At 46.4% G+C, this 9,577-nt stretch overlaps 1 protein-coding gene across 3 annotated transcripts in view; it reads right to left on the bottom strand.

Annotated features, from left to right (window-relative positions):
* The window catches only part of BICRA (BRD4 interacting chromatin remodeling complex associated protein), a 128,561-nt gene extending 120,419 nt beyond the window's left edge, over positions 1-8,142 (bottom strand). For all 3 annotated transcript variants that reach the window (XR_013274427.1, XM_077480866.1, XM_077480877.1), the window contains exon 1: positions 7,883-8,142. The gene's annotated coding sequence lies outside the window, so the exon portion shown is untranslated. The remainder of the gene's footprint in view (positions 1-7,882) is intronic.
* Between the last annotated feature and the right edge of the window lie 1,435 nt (positions 8,143-9,577).

The raw sequence follows: 9,577 nt of genomic DNA, 5'->3' as shown, positions 1-9,577 counted from the left end.
ACACACACACACACACACACACACACACTATCTCACAAAAGTGAGTACACCCTTTGCATTTTTGTAAATATCTTATATCTTTTCTTGTGACAACACTGAAGAAATGACACTTTGCTACAATGTAAAGTAGTGAGTGTACAGCTTGTATAACAGTGTAAATTTGCTGTCCCCTCAAAATAACTCAACACACAGCCAATAATGTCTAAACCGCTGGCCACAAAAGTGAGTACACCCCTAAGTGAAAAATGTCCAAATTGGGCCCAAAGTGTCAATATTGTGTGTGGCCACCATTATTATCCAACACTGTAATAAATAAGGAAAAACATACAGCGCTGACCCAATACAAATAAAAAAACTAATAAAGAAATAGCTGCAGCTCAAAATTGTGAGATATACATAAAACAATGAAAACAAAAAGGAAAAGAAAAGGCTGCCCAAAATAATTAAAATTAAAAGTGAGTAACTGTAGTGAAACGAGAAACAATCTAGGTATTACTGAGAACATTAGATGAAGTCCTCAATAAGTAATTGAACAGTCCATTGATAAGAGTCCAGTGATGACAGTGAAAGGTGAAATAATCTCCCTGATACAAAGACACCACCCTCTGGTGGGATCCTCCACCACATAAAATACACGCTTACTGAGGGCAAGCTTAATTAAGCCTGTATAATTGGTCAGTGTCCGGACAACGATCCAGCAGCAGCAACTCTCTGTAGTTACACAGAAGGCAGGCCAGGCGACCTCAAATCAACGGGTACACAGGGCAAGGCACCAATCAAAAACCCAGGAGAATGGAGAGAAGCTCACCATAGTGTAAATCAGACTATTATAGGTTTATTAAAAAATGAAAGGTTACACTTACACAAAACTGAAGATAAAACATCCATAAAAAATTGCCGGCCGGCTTGCAGACACCCATCCGCACACAAGGTATACGGAGATGACGTCAACACATCAACCTCCCGACGTACACTTCGTCTCAAAATAACTGCCTTAACCCTCTTGGGCATGGAGTTTACCAGAGCTTCACAGGTCACCACTGGAGGCCTCTTCCACTCCTCCATAATGACATCACAGAGCTGGTGGATGGTAGAGACCTTGCGCTCCTCCACCTTTGAGGATGCCCCACAGATGCTCAACAGGGTTTAGGTCTGGAGACATGCTTGGCCAGTCCATCACCTTTACCCTCAGCTTCCTCAGCCAGGGAGTGGTAGTCATGTTGGAATCCTGCCCTGTGGCCCAGTCTCTGAAGGGAGGGGATCATGTGCTGCTTCAGTATGTCACAGTACATGTTGGCATTCATGGTTCCCTCAATGAACTGTAGCTCCCCAGCACTCATGCAACCCCAGACCTTGACACTCCCACCACCATGCTTGACTGTAGGTAAGCACACTTGCCATGCAGACCAATTTGATGCACTGACAGGCTGACCCCCAACCCCTTCAATCTCTGCAGCAATGATGGCAGCACTCATACATCTAATTCCCAAAGACAACCTCTGGCTATGACGCTGAGCACGCACTCAACTTCTTTGGTCGACCATGGCGAGGTCTGTTCTGAGTGGAACCCGTCCTGTGAAACCTCTGTATGGTCTTGGCCACCATGCTGCAGCTCAGTTTCAGGGTCTTGGCAATCTTCTTATAGTCCAGGTCATCTTTAAGTAGAGCAGCAATTCTTTTTTTCAGATCCTCAGAGAGTTCTTTGCCATGAGGTGCCATGTTGAACTTCCAGTGACCAGTATGAGAGAGTGAGAGAAAATTTAACACACCTGCTTCCTATTCGCACCTGAGACCTTGTAACACTAATGAGTCACATGACACCAGGGAGGGAAAATGGCTAATTGGGCCCAATTTGGACATTTTCACTTAGGGGTGTACTCACTTTTGTTGCCAGTGGTTTAGACATTAATGGCTGTGTGTTTAGTTATTTTGAGGTGACAGCAAATCTACACTGTTATACAAGCTGTACACTCACTACTTTACATTGTAGCAAAGTGTCATTTCTTCAAGAGGAAGTAAACCCTAATGGGTTTACTTCCTCTTTCATTCCCTGCAAAGGCAAAGCATAATGGACTACTATGCATCGCATAGTAGCCCATTATGTGTCACTTACCTGACACAGGAGCCAGCGAAGTCGCCGCTGTCCCCTGTAGTCCGCCGCATCCATCTTGCTGGTGGCGTCTCGCAGCTCTGCTGCTGTCATTCGGCGAAGCCGCGATGACGTCACTCCCGCGTATGCGCACGGGAGTCGACACGCGCGGCAGCTCCATTCTTGGAAATGGCGCGCTCAGTGCGCCTGCGCGCCACTGTCTACGGCGCATGCACCGTAGACAGCGGTGCCCGTTTTCGGGCAAATATCTCCTAAACCATATAGGTTTAGGAGATATTGCTTGGACCTACAGGTAAGCCTTAATCTAGGCTTACCTGTAGGTCAAAGTGGTTTGTAAGGGTTTACAACCACTTTCAGTGTTGTCACATGAAAAGATAGAATAAAATATTTACAAAAACGTGAGGGGTGTACTCACTTTTGTGGAGATAGAGTGTGTGTGTGTATATATATATATATATAAAATATCACACACACACACACACACACACACACCTATAAAAATATTTATTGCTCTCCCTCTTCGGGTTTTCTTTCCCCATTTTTGTCCTGGTGAGGATATATTGACTCAACATTAAGCTGTCGGACTGCATTGTATGCATGTTCTCCCTGGTTTAGCCCTCATTCAGATTGGAGTGACTTGTCATGCAATTTGACAGGTCAATATTGTTGGCCATGGCCATGTTCAAATTGATGCAACACCGACTTTGCGGTGTCACTTTGATGTGGAAAAAGTAGTTCCTGCATTCGTTTTGGTGATTTCGTGTGCGGCTTGCATAGACATTGGCGCATGAGGCTGCACAGACATCGTGAAAGTTGCACCTGAAGTCGCACTGACATACAGCTTTGAAATAGTGTAATTTCAGATGAAGTCACATGATTTCAAAGCCGTATTCAATGGCATAGGGATTGGTAACCCCTTTCGTTCATGTGGTTGAAAAAAAAAAAAAGACACACGTCCATCCAGTTCAATCAATAGAAGGGGAAAAAAAAGTTGTTTGTATGTTAAATTCGCAAAAAAAAAAAAACATTTATAAAACATAATAGCACAAGAAAGGCTAATAAAGCGCAATAACCCATTACATCCAAAAATGATGATGGATTGCCGAGAGTTACTACAATCTGGACCCAGCTCTTCTCTTCTTTCGGAAAGCTGGTTTGTTCTACACATTAAAGCAAACTGAGAAATCTAATTTGGATGACATTGTATTCACTAACAAACTGAAACTCATCCCGGACACCTCAGGGCAGACACTTGACAAAGATTTCAAAACGTTACAAAATCACTCTTGTTGAAAATTTTTAAAAAACTGAGAGTTGACAGTTACAAAATCTTGAAGCAGACAAAATCTTAAGAGGACAGTCATGGTCCCACCAGAAGGACATGGTAACTATTAGTACACTGGAGAGCGTGCTACAGGGAAGTCCTGAAACTCTTTTCATCTTATAGAATGGAGATGCCAAATGCATTATTGTACAGGGCCCCAACCGGGGTCATCAAACCCCCCACCCCCGCCCCCCTCCACCCATCAGAACTCATAGGCCTGTTTAAAAAGCAGAGGGAAATGGCTTCCCGAAGAAAAAAGGACTACTGGCACAGCTGTCATTACCAATATTCCAAAAGGATCAGGACAGATCTTGTTACCAGCAACGAAATATCACATATTTATAAAACACACAAACATTTAAACAAAAATATTTGGAAAAAAAAAAACGTAACAAACTGCTTCAAATGACTGAATCCATATTTGTGGGGACAGATCCAAAAACTAGAAGCTACGAATAGGACAATTTTTCCAACACACGGCTACAATCACGGCTAGTCAAACCCAAACATTTGGGCAAACCCAAGTTTGCATCAAGCATTGCGCACACGTGCGTTTTTATCGCACTTTGTATGGAGGACAGGCATGATTTCAATGGGCTGCCCTATGTGCGGCAAAGGAGCTCATGCACCATTCTGAGTTTCAGGCGTTACTAAAACGCAAGAACTTTCCTTCTGCTTGCTCCAAGCAGAAGGAAAGTTCTTGCGTTTAGTAGGTTGGGTTGACGCTCCGTTTAGGGTTCCACGAAGGTCCCTTTAACATGCGCATAGCAGCTCAGTCGTGGTCCATGGTGGACAACGGGCAGCCATTGGTTAGCAAGTTATGTGCCAACTCCTGAGTGTCTGTTTGAAGAGGGATTTCAAACTGGACGCAGTTGCAACACGGCCTCATTACATTCTATGCAACAAAAAAAGAAAATTTCGCCCTGGGACTTTAGATGAGGCGAGTACCACTAAGCCAATAACAATAACAAGAGTACTCACACTTGTTACTTTTATTGGCTTAGTGGTGCTCACCTCATCTAAAGTCCCAGGGTGAAATTTTCTGTTTTTTTGTTGCATATTACAGGGATGGAGGTGTGTTACTGGCGACACCAGACCTTATCTTGTTTCTACATTACATTCTATGGGGTATGTGGAAGCAACAACGTGGACAAGACCACCATCTCAGCGCTAAAAGACACGCCTCAACCGTCTGCATTTACCGCACCGGCATTCCCACGTGAAAGGGGCCCAGCAGCAAACGGCACTGCAAGACCAACGTGTAGTTTTTATGAACGCATTCAAAATGGCAATGTTTTGCGCGTTTTCACATGGCACCCTAGTATAAATGGTGGTTAATCGGCCACAATTTTTTTCTTTTGGTACTGCGACAAAGAATTGCGCTGAAGAATTAAACAGTTAGGCTCCATTCGCACTTGCAAATGGGGCCATTACCAACGACATGCACAAAATCCAGCAGGAGTTTCTGGCGATTAGCTGCGGGTGACAGCCCTCAGTAAAAAGCAATGAGGGGGCTGCCAACTTCTGCAGATAAATCGCTTGTATGTCATCGTTCAAGGAGCCGTTACCTGCGATGATTGGCCCTGGGCCAGGACTGCCACCTGTAGGCGATCACCTTCAACCCCTAAAGGGCATTGCGCATGCAATCGGCAATTCCAAGTGTCAATGTGGAGGGGCCTTAGTGCACAAGATAAAAGTATAATAGAAAGTACTCACGTAGTTTTGTTGCAAATGCACTAATGTGGCTTCCATCACCTTCTCTGAAAACATTGGAAAGTGTATCTGAGCCCAATAACTCAAGCGGATACTATTGCAGCTCCATGGATGTGTCGGCTGCATTACTTTTCTTTAGACCTGGATTTCCTTTATTTTCACCTGGGAATTCTGCCATGACCACACTTCCTCTCCTAAGGTGACACCTGTACTGAGCCGTGTTGTCACCTTATGCCAGAGAGTGTTAGAAACTGAAAGACATAACATCTCTCTCTTCTCACCCTAGGACAGGGAGTGTTAGGACTACAGAACACCTCCCTCCCGTCACCCTATGACAAGGGGTGTTAGGACTACAGCACACCTTCCTGTCTTCTCCAAACCTTCCTCCCAGGCGCCATGCACAGCCAAGTGAGTAGCCGGACTTTCGTAGACGCAGATGCGCTATTGCAGCGACGATTTATCTGTGCATGAGCATCCAATCAGATTCCCGAACAAGGTGTGAAAGCATTAAAAGGTAAAAACTATACATATAAAAAAAATAAAAATAATCAAATATAGTCCTTAATCCTGAACCCTCAGGGTCACCACACACGTTACAACACAACAACCAACTTTACATACATTTACCAAAACTATGTAATGTGAGGGCCTACCTAATTTATTCAATCAGGTAGACCTTTGCACTATACGGTATTGCTAAATCTATAGAAGATTGTACAATCTAATTGTAACTCGTATGGTGAGCTTAATGGCTAAGGATGAGCTCCGGCGTGTTCGCATGGTCCACGTGCAGAGCCCACCAGGAAGTCGGCGCAGCGCTGCGCTAATCACAGGCAGTGAGATATTTCCCCGATGTGCAGCTGCAGAGATCGGGCAATGTCTCACTGCCTGTGATTAGCGCAGCGCCGACTTCCTGGCGGGCTCTGCACGTGGACCATGCGAACACACCGGAGCTCATCCCTATTAATGGCCTCCCGAATCTATGCAATACGCAGCTATTGGTAGATCCAAAGCTCACCATACACACCACCAGCTTTGTACAATCAAATTTTTAGTTACCAAATCTACATAATATAAGAACCTACCTAAACCACCCAAACAATTTGTATCCAATCTGACAGGCTCTTCTACTACAAAGCTGCTGGTAGATCTCTAGCTCACCAGATACGTTACAACGTGGCCATACAATCAACTTTAAATCTACCAAAACAATGGAATATACAGACCTACCTAAACCTTCTGCACATATCGTATCAAATCAATTTGCAACCAATCAGGCAAATCCTTTCACTACGTAGTTATCTGGTGTTATCACTACAAAGGCCTGCCTGATCCGATCTAATCAGGGAGGCCTTTACACACATATTACAATCTGATTGTACAATCACCTTTCGATCTACCAATAAAGAATAAGTGCCTGATTAGATAGTTTAGGTAGGTCTTCATGTTACATAGCTTTGGTAACCTATTTCCACCGGAAAAATAAATTGATCAGGTGTATAGCCACAATCTGAATATGCAATCTCTGTACTATCAACTAGAAACCTCAGGGTCACCACACATATTACAATCTGAATGTCTGCACAAGTAGCTTTAGATATGTCACCTGGGGACCTACCTAATCTATCCAATTAGGTAATATGAATGCGATCCGGCTGGCCCTTGCGCCACATCATTTCTGTAGACCTAAATGAGATTTCATTAATTGTTTGTAAAGCTCTGCGTAAACTGTTGGCGCTATATAAATCATAATAATAATAATAATAATAAAACAATCAGATTGCTTTACGCTCACATTACAATCTGATTGCACAAACTCCTTTGAGGTCTGAACCAAAATAAAAGTGCAGAGGCCTGCCTGATTGCACCCCTTAGGTAGGTCCTCATATGACAGCTTTAGCAATTCTACTTCTATCGGGAACAGAAATTGATCATTTATCGGTGTGTGTGGTCGCTAGAAAAAGGAACCACAATGCTTGTTGTTACATTCTGACCATACAATTTCTGCACCATCGACTTCAGATTTCCCAGACCTATGTCAGAGGAGCACCTACCTAATCTAACCCATGGATGTGTATCCAATCAGGCAGATCCTTGCACTGCATAAGTGTTGGTAGATCTAAAGTAGATCGGATTGTGACGTGTGTGGTGACCCTCTTATACTTTCAGAAGAGATGAGAGATATTGTTGGGGGGGATCCGGTGATGTTATTGTGTGAAGGGAGGGAGATTTCCAGGGACAAAGCTGAGGGGGGGGGGGGGGATGGGGCGGGGGGTTCCCTGGAATTCCTGTGTGGAGGGAGTGTATACAAAGCCCCCCATGGAAGGGATTGGGGGGGGGATCAGGATGAGATGTGGGGACATCAGATCCCTATTGTACATCAGTGTATATATATCAGTGCTGTGTGTGTGCTCTGATCCATCCATCCAGGCCACAGGCAGGGGCTCCCCCCCCCCACATGACATGAGATAATGGGGGGTCACCATCCCTGTCCAATCACTGATCCCCCCCCCCAGTCCATCCTGCAGACATGACAGGGAGAGCCCCTGCTCAGGACTGGGGAGAGGGGGGCTGAATGCAGGGTGGGGGTTTGGTGGGGAGAGGGGGGTTGCTGGGTGCAATGTGGGGGCTGGGTGCTCCCCCTCTCTCCCCATCCCCCACCTCCCGATCAGGGTGCAGGTAAGGCAGACTTATAGAGATTTAAAGAGAAATCGCTACAATTGTAACAAACTCACCGCGGTGTTTGAGCAGCAGTCGGCCCGGGGTCTCCGAGTCATCCCAGCACGGGCTCTCAATGCAGGACCCAAGTGGCCTAGACACATAGAGGGTTAGGGCGAAGCCTGATCGGATGTGGCATCCTCACAGCACCCCCGGACGGCGCCCCCCTCCGATCGCACGCCTCGGGCGACGAAAAATAAATAATCCGGAAATTAATCCGAGTTTTTTTACGGCGAAAAAAAAAAAAAGTGATCGCAGAGGGTTATTTTTTTTTTCCACTTCCCACTCGGCAAAGCTCCTCCCACCTCTCTCCTCCTCCAAAACAATGGAATCCACCCAGGTGGGCGGGGCCGGCCAGAGCGGTGCACTCACACCGGGCCTCAGCCTGCCTACATCTGCATGTTAATGAGGAGGGCGGGGCCTGAGAGGACTCTTCCCTCCATACACTGACTGCACTCCGCGATCACTCGCTGCCTGAAGCCCGACAGCCATAGACGACGGCACAGGGAGCTCTACATAGTCCGCTGTCACCCCGGCACAGGAGAGATCACTGCACGGGGATAACCAGGATATCGCATTGGAATACATGAATCCCTGTGAGACCAGCACAATATGATCCGCACCAATACAGAGAGAAGTTCAGGAGGACAAAGCAAAGACATGCCAAACACATCAGAGTCCCCCTTATATCAGGTGTCCCCCATCAGAGTCCCCCTTCTATCAGGTGTCCCCATCAGAGCCCCCCTTATACCAGGTGTCCCCCATCAGAGTCTCCCTTATATCAGGTGTCCCCATCAGAGTCCCCCTTATATCAGGTGTCCCCATCAGAGTCCCCCTTATATCAGGTGTCCCCAGAGTCCCCCTTATATCAGGTGTCCCCAGAGTCCCCCTTATATCAGGTGTCCCCATCAGAGTCCCCCTTATATCAGGTGTCACCATCAGAGTCCCCCTTATATCAGGTGTCCCCATCAGAGTCCCCCTTATATCAGGTGTCCCCATCAGAGTCCCCCTTTATATCAGGTGTCCCCATCAGAGTCCCCCTTTATATCAGGTGTCCCCACCAGAGTCCCCCTTATATCAGGTGTCCCCACCAGAGTCCCCCTTATATCAGGTGTCCCCACCAGAGTCCCCCTTATATCAGGTGTCCCCATCAGAGTCCCCCTTATAGCAGGTGTCCCCATCAGAGTCCCCCTTATAGCAGGTGTCCCCATCAGAGTCCCCCTTATAGCAGGTGTCCCCATCAGAGTCCCCCTTATAGCAGGTGTCCCCATCAGAGTCCCCCTTATAGCAGGTGTCCCCATCAGAGTCCCCCTTATAGCAGGTGTCCCCATCAGAGTCCCCATTATCAGGTGTCCCCATCAGAGTCCCCATTATCAGGTGTCCCCCTTATATCAGGTGTCACCATCAGAGTCCCCCTTATATCAGGTGTCACCATCAGAGTCCCCCTTATATCAGGTGTCATCATCCGAGTCCCCCTTATATCAGGTGCCCCCCTTATATCAGGTGTCCTCATCAGAGTCCCCCTTATATCAGGTGTCCCTATCAGAGTCCCCATTATCAGGTGTCACCATCAGAGTCTCCCTTATATCAGGTGTCACCATCAGAGTCTCCCTTATATCAGGTGTCCCCATCAGAGTCCCCCTTATATCAGGTGTCACCATCAGAGTCCCCATTATCAGCTGTACCCCTCAGAGTCCCCCTTATATCAAGTG

This window comes from Lithobates pipiens, unplaced genomic scaffold, assembly GCF_037356315.1.
Source record: "Lithobates pipiens isolate NorthernLeopardFrog02 unplaced genomic scaffold, aLitPip1_a1.2 Scaffold_1, whole genome shotgun sequence".
In the NCBI taxonomy this organism is placed as follows: Eukaryota; Metazoa; Chordata; class Amphibia; order Anura; family Ranidae; genus Lithobates; species Lithobates pipiens.
Note: the sequence above shows the minus strand (reverse complement) of the source record. Positions and strands in the feature narration are given on the sequence as shown.